We start from the raw sequence: 21,899 nt of genomic DNA, 5'->3' as shown, positions 1-21,899 counted from the left end.
CCTTCTATATCTGGATTATCTGGACCCATCTGACTCAAAAAAACCTTGTTATTGGAGCAAAACTTTCTTAACTCGAAACCTGCTGATATTAAAATACTAGAAGTCTCTTTACACACCTCTATTGCCTCTTCTAGAGATGACGAACCGGAAATGAGATCATCCACGTAAAAATCAGCATTTATCATTCTAGAAGCATTCGGATGACTCGCCTGGTAGTCCAACGCAAGCTGCTTTAGACACCTGACGGCTAAAAAGGGGCTAGATGTTAAACCAAAAACCACCGTGTTTAAATCATAGATCTCAACCTCTTCAGATGGATCATTTCGCCACAAGACCCTTTGTAATGACCTCTGATCATCCCTCAACCAAATCTGCCTGTACATTTTCGCAATATCTGCGCAAAATGCCACCTTGTTTTGCCTAAATCGTAACAGAATCGACAACAAATTATCCTGTATTTTAGGTCCAACGTATTGTAAGTCATTAATGGAGACGCCACTGCTTGACTGTGCCGACCCATCATACACAACTCTTAATTTTGTTGTAGAGCTGTCCTCTTTAATCACTCCATGATGTGGAAGAAAGAAAGACACCTCATCCTCCTGAAAATCACTAGTCTTAGTCATGTGGCCCACTCTTTCATATTCGGCCATATATTCGCCATATTGCTTACGCAACGACTCACTTTTTTGAAACCTTCTTTCCAAGGAAAATAATCTTTGCAAAGCCATTTGTTTTGAATCTCCAAGTTTATCTACAGAATCTTTCAAAGGAATAGTCACCACAAATCGACCATCCTCACCACGAGAAGTTGTAGAAACAAACAAATTTTCACACATTACCTCCTCAGAAGACAAATTCTCATTTTTTGTCAATCCTGGTTCCTCCCATTGCCAAAACTTTTGCAACTGATTTTGCACATCCAAATCCATTGCAAAATTACAAATAGTTTTAGAATTTTTCCCACCAGATATATTATTTTGGAACTCTCCAGAAATAATCCAACCCAAACATGTATTTTGGAGGCATGGCATACCATTGCCCAACGATATTTGCCCATCTCGCACGAGTTTCCAAAAAAATCCAGCCCCAATCAGCATATCAATCTCTTCTGGGATATGGAAGCCTGGATTTGCCAGCTGAATATTTCCAGGGATATTCAGTGCCTTCAAATTGACCTCATACAGTGGAAGTTCCTCACTTATGCTCGGAATTATTAAACATGAGATTGAAGCCTTAAAGTTACCCAAACTAGACAAAAATTCAACCTCACACCTTTTTTTTACATTGCATGCGCTTTGACTAATCCCTACCACAGAAACGTCGACTGGTTTACCCTGCAACCCTAACCTGTTATACATCTTTTCCGTCAGAAAGTTGCTCATCGAACCCGAATCCAATAAAGCCCTGCATTCATGTAGTTCACCATAGACATCCTTAACCTTGACCACCGCTGTTGAGAGCAAAACCTGTTGGCCGCGATACCCACAATTTTTACCGCTACTCGTAGACATAGTGATAGTAGTCTGCTCTGTACCTCCACTCGTAGTACTAACAACAACTTCCTGGCCCTTATTTACCTGAGCACTACTCCCCTCTAAGGAGGCCCTAGAGTAGTGTAATAATGTATGATGATCCATACTACATTTTGCACACTTAGGTGCAGTACACTTCATACTAAAATGATTAGAGGAAAAGCAGCACATACAAAGCCTATTTCTTTTTACAATACTAACTCGAATTGGAACAGGGAAATTCAAAAACCTTTTGCAATTTACCAGTTCGTGAAGGTCTTTACACACTGGACACTTCTTACCAACGCTTAAAAATGCCTTTTGTTCCTTGGGTTTACGCCAGTTACCTGAAATGTGATCTTTCTCTACCTTGGGACTCCTAGAATGTTCTAGAGTTTCCAACAGATCAGCCCTACCTTTAATAAACTCTTTAAAATCTGACAACAAAGGAGTTTCATTTTTAACCTTAAGGCTCTCCCACTCTTTTAAACTAATACGATCTAACTTAGAGGCTAAATGATGAATTATTAAATCATCCCAAGATTGCACCGGTCTACCCAAATTTTCTAATGCCCGCAAATGTTTCGACACCGTATCACACAAGTTTCTCAAGCCCTCAGAAGACTCATGTCGCAAAGGAGAAACCTCAAAAATTCCCGAAATGTGGTTTTGGATAAGTATTCTTTTATTATTGAATCTTTTACATAATGACTCCCACGCTATGTTGTAATTTACGGCGCTAAACTCAATAGATTCGATTACTTGCTTAGCAGACCCCAATAACTGCGCCCTCAAATAATGAAATTTCTGTACTTCACTTATACCCTGATTTTTATGGATTAAACTCTCAAATGTGTCTTTAAATTCCAGCCATTTATTATAAGACCCATCAAAAGTTGGAATATTAATTAACGGTAATTTAACACTATTTGAAAGATTTTCCGTAACCACATTGCGAACCGCGTTGTTCACATTTAAACTTGCCCCAGAATTCATGTTTGAGGGTGCCTCAGATACACTGGAAATATCGCTTTTATTATCTCCGTCCTTACGAGATTTTAATATCTTTTTTGCCCTACTCACCGCTTTAAAATAATCATTTTCAAAAGCATCCCTCTCACTAAGCCTCAATTCAAAATCTTCTTCATTAGAATTTAATTCTATCTCAGTTTGATAACCCTCAAACTCCCCAAAGATTTCCTCAATTTTGTTACATCTAGTTTCTAACTCTATAAGAAGGGTTTCATCTAAAAGCTCATTTTCCCCCAAATTAGAAACTTTATCCTCAATTTCTGCCAAATATTTTCTGAAAAGAGTGATTCGCCCCTTCACAGCCCCTCGCTTTTTAATTAACAATTTAAGCTCTTCCTCCATTGTACAATTTTATATAAAAGCCCTGTATCCTAATACGTAACGCAAACACAAATATGCACCAAAATTTATAGTAATATAGAGGCCACAAAATTCTTAACCTATGTTACCTGTTCTTTACATTTTTCACCAAATCTTACTCGCCACACTCCACACTACGAAGCACTGTCCAAAAAAGTCCACTTTTTTAAGCCACTTGCGGCTTAAGAGCCCACACAATAAGGAATAAGGCCACCAGCACCAGCTACCAACACCTCCTGGGTTCCCACAAATAAACCCTTCAAATAGCGTACAGCTCTTCACAGCGCGTTTAGTATCCACAGCAAAACGCTTAATAAGCCAGCTATTTGTAACTTGCCTCTCACAATAGACAAATTCCCAAATTAAACAAATTCCAAGTCCGGGCCTGACTATTTACGATTGGAAAGTCCACACTGGAATTCACACATCAAATTCACTTTCCAATCCCCAAATTGTGTTTACCAATTTATACCGTTTTATCCAAGAACCAATCGTGCAACACCATGCACGAAAACACTAAAAGTTCACATGGAAGGACCCAAAAATAATAAATCCGAGCTCGAAGACCAAAAATGTTTGAAATAAAAGCGACTCAAATTTATCTTAATCGGATTTTTATTTCGTTAAAAACACAGACTGTACATCACTGGTTCAATTAACATTTATCACGGTATTAAACACATAAAATGGTAAATTCTGCTGATATAAAATATCATTACAATCCACGACGGCCACGGACTTAAACTTATGTCATCGCAACGAATACTAATCGACAACCAAAACTTAACTAAAAATACCAAATACGTACAAATATTATTTTTCAAGCCGGGAAGAAGATACTCGGAAAACCGTCTGGCTCTTTTCGGAAGAAGAAGGAGTTTTCGTACGGTCAAAAAATGTATTAAACTTAAATATTATTTAAAGTAGCGAATTTTCTTAACAAATGTATTATGTAAAATATATTTGTTAATATATTGCAATATAAAAGTTCTAATTCTGGTAACTAAGTCATTAAAATTTAAAAAAAAATCTTGCTAAAATATTAATATACCCATCACTTTTTTATTTTATTATAACAATGAAAAGTGCTATGTAAAATGTACATAATTATTAGCTCTAGACCTCTTATAAGCTCTAGACTTCTCAATGTGGTCACACATGAAGGACATGGTTTACAAAGATACAATTATTTCCATCGAAAAATTAGGACAACTGTTATTTAATATTCAAAGTTCTTTAAGGAGACGCCTTACAAAGTGTATTGAAGTGGATGGCGGGCATTTTAAGCATTTACTTTGAATTTTTCTTTTAATATTGTTACTGATTGTTATTTGTTGTCTTTACTGTTGTTACCAAGCATAGTAGTAATTTAAAAGAATAAATTTCTATTAGGCCAATGTAATAACGATGGTTTAGGATTTTTTACGCTGAATATTTAAAATGCAAATAACTTAAAAATTGATAGAGTTACATGAAATAAACCAGAGTACCTTTTTGATTCAAAATTGAACTGCCTTTTAGATTTTCTAGTCGTTTTAGCCATAACTGATTGGTCAAAAAAGATATGTTGTAATTTACCTGAGTAACAGGGTGTAACTAACGCCCTGTAAAAATAATGCTAAATTGACCACAACATTCGTAATTTTCATGTCAAAACACATAGAGTTTCCAATTTTCAAGACGATACTGGCTAAAATCACAAAATTATTAAGATATTTCAAATTAAAATTCCAACTTTAAATACCCTATATCTCGTAAACCTGATATAGTACCTCCAGTTCAGAGATTGCCCATTCTTAATGAATCACCCTGTATAAACCAGATTGGCAAAATTTTCAACTGTTTAAAGAAAACGGTTCTGTGATATAATATACCTAAACAGTATTAGATCAGATTTACCTTAAGTTTACATTCCTGAAATAAAAACACATTTTTTAATTTTGATTTTTCTTCTAGAAGTCCTGGTCTGGACTTCTAGAAACCTTTTACAAATAAAAATTTGTTGAATTTTGAAAATTATGTACAACTTTTTAGAAGCAGTGTTGCGCGTACACATTAGCAATGACTTAAGAAATTCTGATCAAGAAAGGAAGTTTCAAATTATATATTACCACAAAACAGCACTAAATACATTTATTGCGAATTGTAATAGAACTATTAGAAATAAGAGGCATTTCAAAAAATCTGATTCATAACAAGATGCGATGGCTGATGTAGTCGAATTTGGACATTTTAAATGATCATATGGTCATATAAATAATAACAACAACAATAATAATAATGTATCCACTCGCCAGAAACAATACAGCACATCACAGCAGGTTGTACATGCCTTGCCCACACAGAATATCTCCATCATCAAAGGCTTGTGGATTACCTTAATACAGCAGCAACTTGTTTCACTTGCAGAAGTTTCAGCTCACGGACTCCAACGCCCCTAACTATTAATGTACACCCGATAATATCCTGGAAAATGAACGCTATCTGTTTATTTCAAAAACAGTGTTTACTATAAAAAACGGTCTTTTTGGTTAATTTTAAATATATAAAACTACAATTGGATTCTAAAAAATTAGACCGCATCTGGTACATTTCAACCCAATGGATAAATTTGAAAGATCTAGGCAACATATTGATAATCTTATAATTTTTCTCCTTTTCAGCATGTATAGTAAAACCTTCTATGAAGAATTTACAGCACAATTTAGGTAACATTATAAACAACTCTTTATCAAAACAAATCTTTTATATTGGTCTTATTAACTGTATTTGAAAAAATAGATTCTAATTTTTAGGAGACTTATAGACCAATATTATTACTGTCAGGATATTTAAGCTAATTATGTATAAAAAACTAACAGGATTATACAATAAATGATAATAAATTAAATGAAGATTTGTTTAATGAGAATGTGGTTATTTAGGGCAAAAATTTTAGGACATAGAGCATTTTATGGGTTTATTTTATTTATGGTAATCACGTACATATACAATATACATATCACTAATCTGCTTAAAAACATAAATAATAATATCAAATTCTTTTAAGAAAAGCTTGTCATGAATTTTAGAAAACTAGCAAAAGAAAACAGCAAGTAAAAGTTATACTTGTCAAAAGAACATTGCATTTTACTTATAGGATAATGCTGCTGATAAGAACTGCTTTAAAAATCTACATAAAAGAGTTTTTTCAAGCCTAGACAATTTTTGACCATATTCATATTATTTCGAATTTAAAAATAATGCACAGATCGTCTTAATTCAAGAAAGCCCAAAAAAACCCGTATTTAAATAAACTTTTAAATTTTATGAAAATATATTATTCAATAAAGTTAATATTCTAGCTGAAATGAAACTTAAATGCTCAAGCAGTTGCAGATTTTCCTACGAATAAAAAAAAACTTTTGACACTCATTTATATTTGCATTATTTTGACTTATTAATGTACCAATACTGGAATATTTATGAGTGATATAGGCACCACAGTATGACATTTCAACCTATATGATTGAAGCAAATGTATGAAATGTCTTTTTCATAAAATCTGATAATTACAACCTTATGATTATCTGATCTTGACTATTTGCTAGGTTTTTTGCGAAGTCTATTACTTGAAAATAAAACGGAAAAAGTATTTCTTTGCACTGAGTTAAGGTTGCTTAAGAGGAATATAGACTATCCTGATACTCCTTGCCAGTATCACTTTTCTATAAATAGAGGTCAAAAACTTTAGATAATACAATATTTCACTGATATATTGCTCTGCCATTGAGATTGATGTGGAAAATTTGAAACAATTTAAAGAAATTATTGACAAGAAACTGTGTACCAACAATTAAATACCTTGTGACAAGAAGGGCATTAGTGTAAGTTAAATAAGTATTTATTGATATATGAATATGTACTGCAGGCCTAAGTTTTTTTAACCTAGATTTTAAACTGAATTTTACATTGTAAAAAATTACCATAAAGGCTTCTGATAAAAGGTTTTTCTGTCATATTTTTATTGTTACTGTATTTATATTACTAGTCATATCATTTTTTGTACCAATAATTTTTTTTTAATGATTCTGCATGCGGAATAGCATTTTGTAACAATGAATTTGTTAAGGTTGTATAGTGTATTGTTCAAAGTTATTATCATAAATTATTTATATTATAGGTTGTTATATCAATAGTTAAGTTTCTAGTTTATTAATTAGTTCTTTTATTTTGGTTAAAAGCAAGTAAATATCTAATATACACAAATAAACTTCTTTAGATATATATATATTAAAATTGTTATTATATTATAATTTATTTTACTTTCCTAACTAAACTTACTTCCTCAATTAATAGATGCCTGAATAGAATTATTTCCTGTGTATGGGACATCTAAAATTTAAATTATTTTTAATGAATCAAGGTGATCTAGTCACAAAATTTCAAACAACTCATAGGCAATAGATAATATTACAAAATAGTGGCTTTACTTAACGAACTTAATACAGAATTAATAAGAATCTTAAAACAGCCAATAAACTGTATATATCTATCAGCAAGGAAGACCATGGTTCTAGTAAATAAACATCTAAAAATAATAGTGCTTCACACTTCTCTGAAATTTCAGTAAAGATCTGCACTTCACTAATGTAACCAGAATTGTTTTGTTTTAATCAGTTGTTTTAAACATTTGCTTATGTATAAAATAGTATAAAACACATTAATCAAACAAGCATTTTTTTAAGTTATTTGATATTTATTTAATAAATAATAATTAAAGAGTCTTTCAGTCCACACTAATCACTGTCACCAATCCCATCTTAGTCTGCAAGAAGATTTTGACTAAGACTTTGGGCTTAATGATTTTGTTATTATAATGACAGGTACTAATGATATTCTGTACAGTGGGGCTCCAAAAATTAAGGGCCTATGGAATAAGATTAAAACTTGTAGTCACACTAACTATATTTTTCTGTCTACCCCACATTTTAGTTTAGTTTTCGAATAAAAATAACCAATTATTATTCGAAAAAGTCACTAATTTGGAAACCGCTACAATGCTGGTTTGATATTGGCACCTACCGGCGCTAGTGCTATCGCGCTAGCGCTAGTGTGAAAATCTAGGCACAGGTGAAAAGGATTCTAACTTTGAAGGTGGAGATAGGAGGGTTTGGCTCTACGTGAATAGGGTAAAGCGGGCGGCAACTGCTCAAGATGTGATTCTAAATTATATTCGAAAAAAGGATGGTTTTGAAAATGTTAACTTGTTGGTAAAAGAGATACCCACTGATGAGCATAGGCTTAAAAATTTTCTAGTGGTAGCTCCAACGGACAAAAAGGAATGTATGTATGAACATTTTTTTTGGCCTAAGTATGTAGGGGTTAACAGATCTGATTTTAAAAAACATAAGGATTTTTTTAATAAAATAGATAATGTACTAGAAAGAGGAGGTAATGTTATATGAATAATTCCAATAAAAATTTTATTTCGTCAAAGAGTACATTAGATAATAATGATAATTTGTACATGGGTCATGTAAACATTAGATCCCTTACCCCTTCTTTCTCTGAGGTATTTGCATTGCTGCAGTATGAACAGTTTCACTCATTTGGGGTAAGTAAAACATGGTTAAAACCAGTCCTACCTCATAATCTAGTAAACGTGCCCAATTACACTTTGTATAGGGCTGATAAAGAATATTTTTGTACACAAAAAAATTAACAAAGAAAATGCAGAGGAAAAGCCTAAGCCTTAAAAAAGAAATTATTAATTTATTTTTATTATCTTTAAACAATAACACTTTTAAAGATTTAGAGGTTATGTCCTATAATTCTTCGTCTAAACTCACTTCAACTGACATTTTGATCCTAGAGATAATCCTAGACTAAGTTAACGCTCAAAATCAAGCCTTATAAACAGGGCTGTACTAAATGAAAATAGCCTATCATTTAATCCATGGACCTAATAGATCCTAAAATAAGTAATAAGGCTCTAATCTATAGAGATTTAAAAAACTTCGATAAGAGGCGGTTCGAGCTAGATGTACAGCATATAGATTATGAATCTATTTCGCAGCAAGCATTTTTAAATGACAAAATGACTCTTTTCAATAATAATCTTAACGAAATCTTCAATAAGTATGCTCCCCTAAGACATTCAGTAATTTTAAATTAAAGAAAGGGACTTTTAATAAGTTTAAAAAAATTGGTCAAACTAAACATAAAGACTTCTACCTAGACATCAAGAACTAACTATCTATCTTTTGCTATTCATAGTGAAAAAAAGGCATATATGTCATTTGAACTTTAAAAACATAAAAGAAATACAAAAAAAAATTTGGCATAAGTTAAAAGATTGGAATATAAAGGATAATAAAAATAGTGAGTTTTTAAAGACATCTCAGAATATGATCTATACATGTCATTTAAAAGAATAAAATCAAAAAGTATGGATATTAACCAAATAAGTTATAATCTTGTTCTTTTTAGCATTGAGCTTATTTTATTAAAGAAATAGGGCATTTCTGACAAAGGTGTTTAATTTATCTCTGCACAAAGAGGAATTTCCACAAATATGGAAAACTTCTATTATCAAACCTGTACCAAAGCAAAATAGAATTGAAAATCTTTCAGAGCTAAGACCAATTTCTCTTTTACCCATCTTTGCCAAAATGTTTGAATTAATAGTGTTGGATATGAGGGTTTGTAAATGGTTCCAAAGTTATCTTCAATTGAGGACACAGATTGTGGAACTGGATGGAGCAAGATCTGAACCTGTTGTCACTGGTTATGGAGTGCAGTAGAAATACTATTTTCCACTGTGAAAAGCTCATGCCTTTAAGGATTCACAACTTGAATTAGTTTGCAAGTATTGCAAGTTTAATTAAGAAAATTATGATTTAAACAATGTTTTTTTTTAGGTTTTATTTGTTTTAAACATAAAATTTAAAAACAACAATTTAAAATATGTTTAAAATTTAAAAAAAAAGTTTTGTATAAAAATTATTAAAAAAGTTTTTTTTTTCAATCCTGAATTTGCAAGTTGCCTACATATTTACTTGAGCATTAAAAATAAGTGTAAAATTATTATTTCTCTGTAAGAATGTTTTCCATAAAAATGGGAGACTGGAACTAAGGAGACTGATGTCCATACTTCTCTAATGAGACAAAATTAAAGGTTAACTGGGTTCGCAAAATAGTTACCTCAGCACTGTTGGTCAGTGTACCTCACTATGATTGGCTATTTTGCATGTGGCAGTATTTTGTCATTGTAATTAATATTACTGTTTAGCAAACAATAACACTATGAACTGTTAAAAGTTGGGTTGGGCCAATCAGTGAGGTACACTTCTGACCAACAGATCCAATTGGGGCTTGTAAAAATCATTTAATCAGAAATTTAGTATAATATAAACCACTTATTTCTAAAAAAATTTTTATGTTGATTTGTGTATTTTGATACTGTGTATATTTGTGTATTTTGATATTTGTGTATTTCAATACTTGTTTGTATAATATACATATGTTTGTGGTAATTGCATTGTGTTTATTCATTATTAATTTTTTTTTTAATGTAATGTGGTAATTATTGAGTAACCTCATTGAATAACTTGTATTAGTTTTTGACTAAATAAACAATATTTATACCAATGTGGCTATTTTCTAATTCATTTTTGGGTAGACACATTTAGCATACAAATCAGTCTCTGTAGACCTGTACTCTCCTTGGTAACACCTTAACCATTCATTATATGGTATAGTTGATGTCATAATTCTAGAAATCTAAGTTTTTTTTCTATTACAGGTCACTGATTTCTATACTCTACAAGATACTCAAATAGCTACCTTTAGGGACTACTGAATTTAAATGGACTAATGGAAACATGCTAAATATTTGCAAACCTTAAAAAAAACATATACATACCTAAACTGGTCTTTTACATACTCATCATTGTCATTATTGGGAAAAAACATATTGTGAAGAGAATAATTAATGGGAATAATGGTCACATTATAGTTGTTAGACTGAAAAATAATTTGCTGTGTAGCATTATCCTTGTTATTTCCATTATCCATTAAAACCAATTTTAATTAGGAAAACTGTGAATATATTAACTGATTCTCAGATTTAACTGCCTGCCGCTTGAAAACTAAAATATGCTGTCTGAAAGGTATAATTATTTATAAATAGGCAATCAATACATCCCCCAAGCCAGTATATTTAGGAGTGTAAATTATTGCCTACATGGATGATTGATTTTTTAAAGGCCTATTACTTCTAGGGGACGTTTTACATAATTTTTTAGTCATACAGTGTGCTTTTTAACAATCTACAACACATGATAAATATCTAATTTTATTAAACTCTCTTGCACAGAACACAAATATAGCTCTCTTCTATATCTCTTTTCTCTCCCACTTTTTACCACAGAACACAAATATATAAACCGATTCCAAGCGATCTATCGGTTTTAACCGCGGTTAAGCCCTTGGTTAACCTTGAACAGTCCCTTTATAACATAACCAATCGTGTCCGCTTGGACGGGTTTGGTTGATGTAACTTCGTAATTTGTCAGCTGTCACTATCATAATTTTGTTTGTTTTTAAATAATACCCCAGACGCCAGTAATATTATATGTAATTAGTTCTTAAACATATACATAAAAGAAAACTTATTAGCCATAATAAATTTTGTGTCATTTTTAAAAAGGAAATAATTTGTTGTTTGTTTTTATTTTTTCCCGCACTTATTTCAATATCTTTGACATTTGACGCTTAGAAAACAGCTCCGGACGTGGGTAATTACTGTTCCAAATTGATGACGTATAAAGGGCTAATTGGTGACGTCACGTATCTCAAGCGGTTATAACTATAACCGCTTGGACGTGTTTGGTTATTACCATTTAGGAACGGTAATTACCAGTAGACCGCTTGGAATCTGTTATAGTTTTTAGTTTTACTATACATTAATAATTAATACTACTGAGATAGGAAATTTCCATCAAAGCCAATAAAACACTGAAACGTCGATGAATGTTGCGCCCTCTGAATGTCGATGAGTAGTACTAACAGGAAACGAAAATAAATTTGTGTCATCATAATGGCGGGAAAATTTTTTATTATGGTGCAGAATTTGAATTTCGCTCTATTATACCGTGCACTTAAAGTTAGTGAGAAATGTGTGGTTCTTTCAGAAACTATAATAGGCAGATTGAAAAAGTGTCAAATTGGGAGTCTATATAATATTATAGCAGTCCTCCGTTTATCACTTTTTCCATCTGCGTACTATAATTTCTGAAAGACCCATACATTTCCTACTAGATACATTGGTCTGGGTTTTAAAAACTAAACAAAAAATATTCACCAAAAGTATTCCTATATTATAAAAAGACATTATAGAAAACAATTCACAAGTTATACAATAAAAAATTATATAGGCATTAAATAAAAAAAACATTTTCAAATTTCACAAAGTATAAGCTTACAACTTAATTCGAAACTTTGTTGTATGGAGAACAAAGTCTGTAAAATATAATTTATACAAGTGTGTCACAAAAGCTTATGATAAAGGTATAGTTAATAAAAATGCAATAAATTCACCAAGGAATTACTCCCTGCTCAATTCAGAAGTAATTCCTATGGTAAATATTATAAAATAAATAACTCTCACTAAATTACAGGTGAAAGAGTTAATAAGGAATAATTACAGCAGCAAAAAGAAGAGAGCAAAGTGTATGAAGTAGAATTTATAAGTGTTACAAAAGGTTATGGTAAATGTATGAAATTGAAGATCAATAATAGTGTAATAAATTTATCGAGGAATTACTCCTTACTCAATTCACGACTAGTGTTCCTTCATAAATATTCTAAATTGAAATACAAATTAGTAATGAAGGATGCAATAAGTAAATATGTTAAAAGTATAATTTTCAGAAGTTACAATTTTTCTAATTGCCTTTGAAAATGTCAGACTGCAAGATTTGTATAGAATCCAAAATTTCCCATGCATTGAAACTGCTGAAATTGTTCTTTTCTCAGGTTTGGCGTCGGATAAGTTTATCAGTAAGTTTTGACATTGAGGCTGTCAAAAAGTCTATACAGAAGCAGGATAAGTTCTGCTGCATTCTGCTTCATTGGGTAATTTATTTTGGACCCCAATAAATAGAAATAGAAACAATATTTTGAATCATTAATTTTTAAAATCATTCAAAAAAATTAAATCTTTCCCCATTTTGCTATATTATCTTTCCAGGATCCTATGGTATGCTTGAATTGTGCATGAAGCATAGTAAAATAATTTTTACATACATCAAATTTCAAATAGAATTGTTTATTAGTGCGATTTGCATGGGTTCAAGGCTTAAGAATTTGAACCCAAGTATTAAACATATTGGGCCTGTTAAAAAAACAGGAAATCTGTGTCTTTTGCTATCCACAGATTTAACACTTGGATCTTCTCAGAATCCATTTCTCACTTTTGTTGTTTACATTTGCACTTGCCATTTTCACAAAAAAAGTGTATTGCAATAACTTATATGCAAATGTAATATCAGTTTTTTTACTTTATTATATTATATTATTATTATAACTCATAGTTTATTCATTGTCTAACGTGTTTTATTAGTTTAAACTATATAGGCAGCAAGGTCAGTAACTGAATATCGCCATTGTCTATATTCAAGTGAATAACTGTAGATTTCTCAGTTCTTTTACAGGCATATAATTTACTGCTTTTAAAAAATTTTCCTTTATTTCACGTATCAGCACACCAAAATGAAAACTAATCACAGCTGATACACCATACACTGAACTGAAACCTGGAAATATTTTGTGTGAAATATGAGAAGAGATGAATTTTGTTATTTTAATTATTAATAAACGTTTTTCGGAAGAATTAAACAGAAATCCTTTGAGCATGACAACATGTTAGGATATCGTATCGTATTGTAATCTATACAGCAAAGTCACATGGGGGATATTTGTTATATAACTACAGACATAATGGTGCTGATAGGCTTTCCCACGAGTTTCTTTATTTTTTTTAATCACTTCTGTTAGGGACAGTATTATTTTCCCCTAATTTCATAATTAGTTTAAGTGTAGTGGCATCAGCGCTCATCTATCAATCTATTTATATTCACGCGCTGTTATTTTTCCGCCTCCCGGAGTCCCGGACAATAAGTTAGTTGTCTATTATCATCGATTTGGTAACAACTAAGTAACATAATGCGGTTACTCATGTAAATTTTAAGTTTAATGTTTGTTAAATACTCCCGATAAGTGTGTAAAAAGTGTTTATTTGTTTTCTCTATCATAATTCAAGTATAAATAAATAAATAAATTACGTTCTCAGTTCGAGGAGTTCGTAGTTTATCATTTGCCCTGTATCCGAGTATTTTAAGTGGATAAAGCAGCTAAGACGGGTAGTTTTATCTGGCCCCCACAACTTCATATATTAACTACTAATATAAATATACATTCAGTCTTAATAATTTTTAGTCAGTCTTCTTAATTTTTAAAGTAAATAAATACATTTTTACAAAATTATATTATAATAACAATAATAATTCGAAGAGCTTCGACATTTTCGTTAGAAAGGTTTAAATATTTTATAATATCATACTTTTAAAAAATGTTGAAACGCCACATTTCCACCGCCAGCCATTATTGATTTGTATTGACCCTGTGACTTCATGAATGCAATAAATAAAACAATGTTTATACATATGTGACAGAATTCATTGCCTACTATTAAAAAAACAAACCTAAATATGGATTTTTCTGATTTTTGAAGCTAAAATTTATTAAAGATTATGTTGTGATACATCAATGTATTCAGAAAAAATGGTAAAATTTTACATTAAAATATATAGGGTGTTCTATTGAAAAAATACCTTGTGTTCCATTCAAAAATAAGTTTGTGCCCAATCTTAAAAACAGTGCTCTAAAAAATTTTTTAAATAGGTCACCGACTTTTATATAAAAAAATCTATTATACGCAGTTCTCTTTTTTTTCTATCTTATGCAGGGCCTGAGAAATAATAAAATCTCGAAAAGTGAGCATTTTCCTTTTCGCCCTTTATTTCAGAAACAAAAGTAGTTAAAATATAATTAGAAATATTTCTATTTGTGGCTTTAAAAGTTTTAGAAAAAAGTTATACAGGGTCGCAAAAACCGCAAAGCTATATCTTAACAAATGACAGATATCCTGCAATCTCATCCAAAATGGGACACAGTGTACATATTAAAAATGATTATAATTTTTGTTTAGTAATCTTGCAAAATCAATTCTCGCAATAAATGAGTATTTTTCAAAAATACATATCACATATATATTAAAAAGCAAATTAAACGCCCTTTAGCACACGGTACAACCAATAAATCTCTTTTTTAAGAAAACTTTGTTTTATATTTTTTAAATACGATATACTGTTTACTTTTAGGAAATTAATCGAATGAGAGAACACTTGGTCTTTGCATGGCTTTACGAAAGCATATAAATGGCTGTTGTCAAGTTGCCGCGCCGTCGCAGTTTATTTCTTTTTAATATATTTTTTAATTAAAACATCGAGTTTTCTTACAATTTTTTCATAGTTTTTGTAAGAAAACTCGATATTTTTTTCTAAAAAATATATTCAAACAAATAAACTGCGACAGCATGTTGACAACAGAAATTTACATGGTAAAGCCATGCAAAGACAAAGGTTCCTCTTCCTTAATAAACCTTAATAAACACCCTATTTAAATTAAATAAAGGTGTTTTACTACTGAGTGAGTAAGTGTGACTGAGGCAACTGACCATACAGAGAACCCACGAAGCCGGCCTAATAGGTTCTTTTTTTTCATCATTTAAATTTAACAGGGTTTCTGGAACCTATCAGATCTAGGGAGTTGTTCTTGTTGTTTAGAACTTTTAAATCAAGACTGTCGAAGAAACTCAACTCCCTAGAAATAGTCCCTGTAAACCGGTTAGCCTTGCCGGACTATACTAATATTTATACCATAACAAGATGGCAAGATGGTTTATTTTCCAAAAGTAAGCAGCACATTGTATTTAACAAATATAAAACCCTTAACTCATCATAATTTAATTTTATAAGATAAACCTTATATCTAACTGTCTTTGAGGCCGTCATCGATGTTGCCGCTAAGTAAACATAAATCTGGACCGGCCCAAAAATTAATATTGGGTCTATGATGTTGATGACCTAGTGTCGTCATGTCGGAAGTTTTTACACGGCCAACCTGACATTTTAATTCGTTCTTGACTTAACACGTGCCAAGCGGACAGGAGTATCTACAGTAATCTGTAACAACAGGAAACCAAAAGCAGAATTTCGCCGATTTTTATTTCAAATATCAGTGAAATGAGAGCGCAGTGTAAACATCTGACTAAAATCAATTTGTTAAAAACATTTTTGCAAAAATCCTTATGTAGCTTTTAACAAAACTCAGTGGTTTGCAAAGCATTAAAAACATCATATCCATAGCAATCAAATGTGGCTTTCAACAAACTCTATTTATTTCCAAAGCGTTATCAGAGTCGAAGCATAGTGTCATAGGCGAAAAAAAAAGATATACTATAATAGAATATATAAAATATAATAAATACCTTAAAATATAAACTTTATCTTGGAGAATTCACCAGTCCAAATTCTAATCGTGTCTTTCAAATTTTAATCATGGTGACTGTAGCATCCATGAAATCCGACAATACTGTCACGTACAGAAGGCGGATAGGTGATAAATGTGAGTAGGTATAAGGACTGCTAGAATAGAATAACAAGGAGCACGTTTTTGTAAAGTTGAAACAGAAATTAAAAGGCAGTTTTTGTTAAATTTACAACAGTTGTATTAATTTAAATAATGAACAAATACGAACAACAACACTAACCAACATAAATAGTACATTTTGGCGACGAGAAACGAAATCACGACGAGTAAATTCAGAGAAACTTTAGCAAACTTTAAACATGGAAAATCAACTTAGTGCTATTGAAAGTTTTAACGTATACACAGGAAATGTTGGTTTAAAGTAGAAATGGATCAGAAGATTCGATAATTTCTTAGTGCCTTCTGGTATAACCAATGACAGCAGGAAAGAGGCTATGCTAATACACTGTGTTGGAGAGGAAGTTTTCGAAATTTTTAGCTCTCTACCTGAACCTCAAACAGTAAGAAACTCTTCTACAGTCTCAGTTGATCCTACATCAAAGTACGAGAGAGCCAAGGTAAAATTGAACAATTATTTTTTACGAAAAGTAAACATTGAGTTCGAAATTATAATTTTCGCCATGCCAAACAGCTAGACTGCTAAAACTAAGCACCGATTGTAGTTTTGTGGATAGAGATCGAGAAATAAAGTCACAGATAATCCAGAGAACAACATCTTCTAAACTTAGACGTTATGCTATAACTGACAGCCCTTCTTTAACACAGCTTATCTCTCAGGCAAAAGTGTTTAACGTTACAGATATACAAGTCACACAAATGGAGTATAACAACCGTGAATCAGTCAATCGGGTGAAGAAAAACAACACAAAACCAACTCATATGTTCAACACGAATGAACCACAAAAACACCAGTCCAGATGAGAGAGAGGTCATCCAAACAAAAAGTGTATGAACTGTGGCAATAACTGGTATCTAAATGGCAAGGATTCATGTCCAGCAAACAGGGTTACTTGTCACTACTGTTCAAAACCAGGACATTTTGCCAACGTATGTCTACGGAAGCAAAGAAGTGAGTCTTTTAACAACAGGCAAAACACCAAGGTAAATGACTCATTAACATCGAACCAGCAACATCAGCAACACTCAGGTAACAATGTTAATTTTTTTAATGATGACTCATTAGAAAGCTCTTTTTCACTGGAAACTAACAGAATAACCTGCCTACCAAAAGTAAATGTTATAGTTAATAATAAAAGATTAAATTTTATTGTGGACACTATAAACATTATAACTGAAAAAACTTTTAATCAAACATTTAATGAACCGTTGGAACCTGACTCAAAATTTTCCCTTATAATCAGTCAACACACTTAAATGTCATTGGCAAATTTCATGCAACAGTAAACTATAAGAATCCCAGTACAAACACAGACATATTTGTGATAAAAGGTACCTCTGAGTCTTTATTAAGCTTTGAGACATCAAAAAAGCTTAATATCATATCAATTTCAACCAATCATGTAATACTTGTATTAACATTGATTTGCCTTACATTGACCAGTATTTTCCAGAACTAACAAAAGAAGTTGGAACTTTAAACAACTTTAAAATCAAATTACATGTTTACGCAAGCGTCCAACTAGTTGCTCTGAAACACAGGCGAGTTCCATTTCATCTGAGGAAATTAGTCGAAGCTGAGCTTCACAGATTAGAAGCTGAGGACATAATCGAGCGAGTAGGTGAAGAGGCAATCCTATGGGTCTCACCTATTGTAATCGTCCCCAAATCAGATAACCCAAACATTATAAGAATTTGTGTTGATATGAAAAATCCTAAGAAAGCTATCTTATGAGATGTGATGAGATGAGATGAGATGGACTCATAACAAGCCTCAATGACTCTGGTATGTTTAGTAAAATTGATTTTAAAGAATCAAGGTATCTTGCAGTTTTTTCAATACATATTGGTTTATTCAAGTCAAGAGACTTAATTTTGGCATAAATTTTGCAGCTGAAAAGTCTCAACATGTCATTGGACAAGTTCTTCAAATTATACAGGGTGTTATAAATATTAGCGATGATATTTTAATATTTGGAAAATTAAAACAAGAACATGACTTAGTACTAAAAAATCATCATCCTGACACTGACAAGGTCAATAGCATTGTTAACCTAAAACGTCCAGAGAATCCACCAGAAGTGAAGTTCTCTCTAGGAATGATTGGATACGTTGGTAAATTTCTACCCAACCTGGCAGAAAATAAGACAGCTAACATTAAAAGAAGCAGTTTTCAATTGGACAGCAGAACATAAAGCAGCATTTAATATCTTACGAAAACAACTATGTAAAGCAACACAACTAGCCTACTTTGACATAAACAAGACAACACATTTACACATTGATGCCGGACCAAATGGAATTGGAGCCATTCTTACACAACAGGACCAAGACAATAAAATGCATACTGTGGCCTATGCAAGCACAACACCAGTCCAAAAGAGGTATAGTCAATTTGAAAAAGAAACTTTAGCTTGTACTTGGTCAATTCAACATTTTCATAATTATTTGTGTAGTTCAGAATTTGTTTTGCATTGTGATAACTTACCATTGCTTCGAATTCTTCAAAATTCTAAATCAGCACCCAACGCACGAGTAGAACGGCTACTGCTTAGAATACAACCTTATACTTTTAAGATTTCGGACCAAAAAAGGAAACTCTAACCCTTCAGACTACCTCTCAAGACATCCTTTAAAAGTTGATGACACCAAACAAGACAAAGTTGAAAAGTATGTAAATTTTTGCGTCAACTATGCCCTACTCAAAGCTATGACCCGAAACGAAGTTCAAGATGCATCCAAAAATGACCCAACTATACAAGTTCTTAGTGAAGCTCTATCAAGGAAGAATCAAAGTTTTTGGAAATTACCTGAGTTTCAGTTTATTTGTCAAACTTAAAGATGAACTTTCTTTTAGCAACGATGTAATTTTAAGAGGACATCGAATAGTCTTACCCAGTGTACTACAGAAACGAGCAGTTGGACTTGCACATAAAGGTCATCAAGGAATTACCAAAACAAAACAACTCTTAAGGACAAAAGTCTGGTTCCCCAACTTAGATATCATAACAGAATCGTTTGTAAAAACATGTATTCCCTGTCAAGCTGTACCAAAATCTTCTTGCAGAAACCCAATAATTTCAACCCCTCTACCAGATTATCCCTTTCAATGCGCCGACCAATACGCAGGTCCTTTTCCCAACAATAAATATGTATTCCTCATGGTAGATGAATACTCCAGGTTTTCAATTATTGAAGTCGTAAATTCTAGGAGTTTTTCGAAATTAAAACCAATTCTTCAAAGCATATTTTCTACCTTTGGTTTTCCTGCGACTATTAAGTCCGATAATGGTCCACCCTTCAACAGCCATGAATTAGCAACTTTTCTTAGTTCATATGGCATTACAGTTTCTTAGTTCATATGACATGTTCGAGTCACGCCCTACTGGCCAGAAGCAAACGGGATGGCAGAAAGATTGGTCAAAACAACAAAAAAATTACTGCTTTGTACTCATTTGGAAACAGATGATTTCAAATCCAAACTTCAAGAATTTTTAATCAACTATAGGAGCACACCACCCTCCACCACTGAAGTTTCACTCTTTGAGTCCATATTCCACAGAAAAACGAACAACTTTCTACCAGCAGCTGAACAACAATCCAAAAGTGATACAGCAATAAGATGCAATGATGAGAAGAACAAGAAGAGGTAGAAAGTTTATGCAGACCAGAAACGAAGAACTAAATCTCATACATTTGAACCAGGCGACTTAGTTTTATGTAAACAACTTATAACAAATAGTTTAACCTCCTATTTTGACCCAAAACCTTACAAAATTATAAAAATTTGTGGCAACGCAATATCAGCTGAACGGCAAGGACATTCATTAACAAGAAATTCATCAATTAATGTTCGATGCAATGGCCTATAATTCTGACGATAGTCCGTCTTTTGGTTCATACGGTCGTTTAAAATTGCAAAAAAAAATGAACCTATTAAGAGTTGCTTTTACGCAGGAGCAACTTATTATACTTATTATTACAAAATATAATTTGTTTTGGTGTAAAGAATATCAATTTACAAGCCCAATTAACACAAGCTGGGCACCCAACTGTTAGTTCGCTTATAGAGCATCTTACACGAATTCAAATAAAACCGACCAGCCATATTAATAATAATCAAGGGGAAATTCAAAATAAATTTTCCAATAATGCCAATGTCGGTGACAATGTGAGCCACTGTGTAAATATTAAAAAAAAAAATATTGAATGTTTTAACTGCGGAAAGATGGGTCATCGTCAGGCAGAATGTATATCTCAAGGGGTTAAAGGGAAAAAAATCTACCTGGTCCGTCTAAAGTTATTACATCATGCAATTTTTGTAAAAAATCGGGTCATTCAGTATTTTAAGAAAATTTGGGCCTAATGCATTTAGCCTAAAGCACGTAAACGTTTGTGGCGTTAGTAAAGTGGTAATGAATGACAAATTTTGTTTGTATTCACTAAATATTAATGAGATTTGTATTAAATACTGAAGCACAGGTTTCTCTTATGCGCCATAATAAAGCTAATGATGTTTCGGGGATTTTTACAGCAGAATAAAAATTAATCATGGGCGTAGGCAAAAATTTTTTTAATACATACCATGTAATAAATGTAAACATTCTCTTAAATGGAAACAGTTTTCCACTTAAGTTACATGTGGTTCCTAATGACGTAATTTGTTGTGATATAATAATTGGTTTAGACTTCTTGAATATACCTAGCATCGTATTGACTTATTGTAATGCTTTACCTAAACTAGAATTTAAAAATCCGCAAATGATCAACAATCTTAACGTATTAAAAAACGATAAAAAAGAATCTTTAAGCTTACTGCCTAGTGGTGATGGATAGACATTGGTAGTTTTATCAATAACTGTATTAAGCATAAATTCTCATTTTTGGTTTCCAAGAATGCGCCACTTTGTAAAAAAATATATAGAGTCATGCTTTACCTGCCTCACCCGAAAACGATCACCCAGAACAACCACAAATGACGTACACTTGATAGAAAAAGTTGCTATACCATTTAATACTATACACGTTGATTGTCTTGGTCTCCTACCAAAAACAGAAGACAACTTTGTATAAGTTCTTGAAGCCGTAGGTGCATATTCTAAATACTGTTTCCTTTATGGTTATGCACTTAAGAGCCTTAAGTCCGAAGAAATTGCCAACTGCCTCATGGATATAATATACCTTGTGGGTACTCCAGCCCGCATAATAACCGACAATGGC

The 21,899-nt window shown here is 32.1% G+C and overlaps 1 protein-coding gene across 1 annotated transcript in view; it reads right to left on the bottom strand.

The window, feature by feature from the left end:
- LOC126744748 (putative FERM domain-containing protein FRMD8P1) overlaps positions 1 to 5,368 on the bottom strand; it is a 135,776-nt gene extending 130,408 nt beyond the window's left edge. Inside the window, exon 1 of the mRNA XM_050452299.1 lies at positions 5,284 to 5,368. The gene's annotated coding sequence lies outside the window, so the exon portion shown is untranslated. The remainder of the gene's footprint in view (positions 1 to 5,283) is intronic.
- Positions 5,369 to 21,899: the final 16,531 nt, after the last annotated feature.

This window comes from Anthonomus grandis, chromosome 1 (genome assembly GCF_022605725.1).
Source record: "Anthonomus grandis grandis chromosome 1, icAntGran1.3, whole genome shotgun sequence".
NCBI lineage: Eukaryota > Metazoa > Arthropoda > Insecta > Coleoptera > Curculionidae > Anthonomus > Anthonomus grandis.
This window is presented reverse-complemented; position numbering and strand designations above follow the sequence as displayed.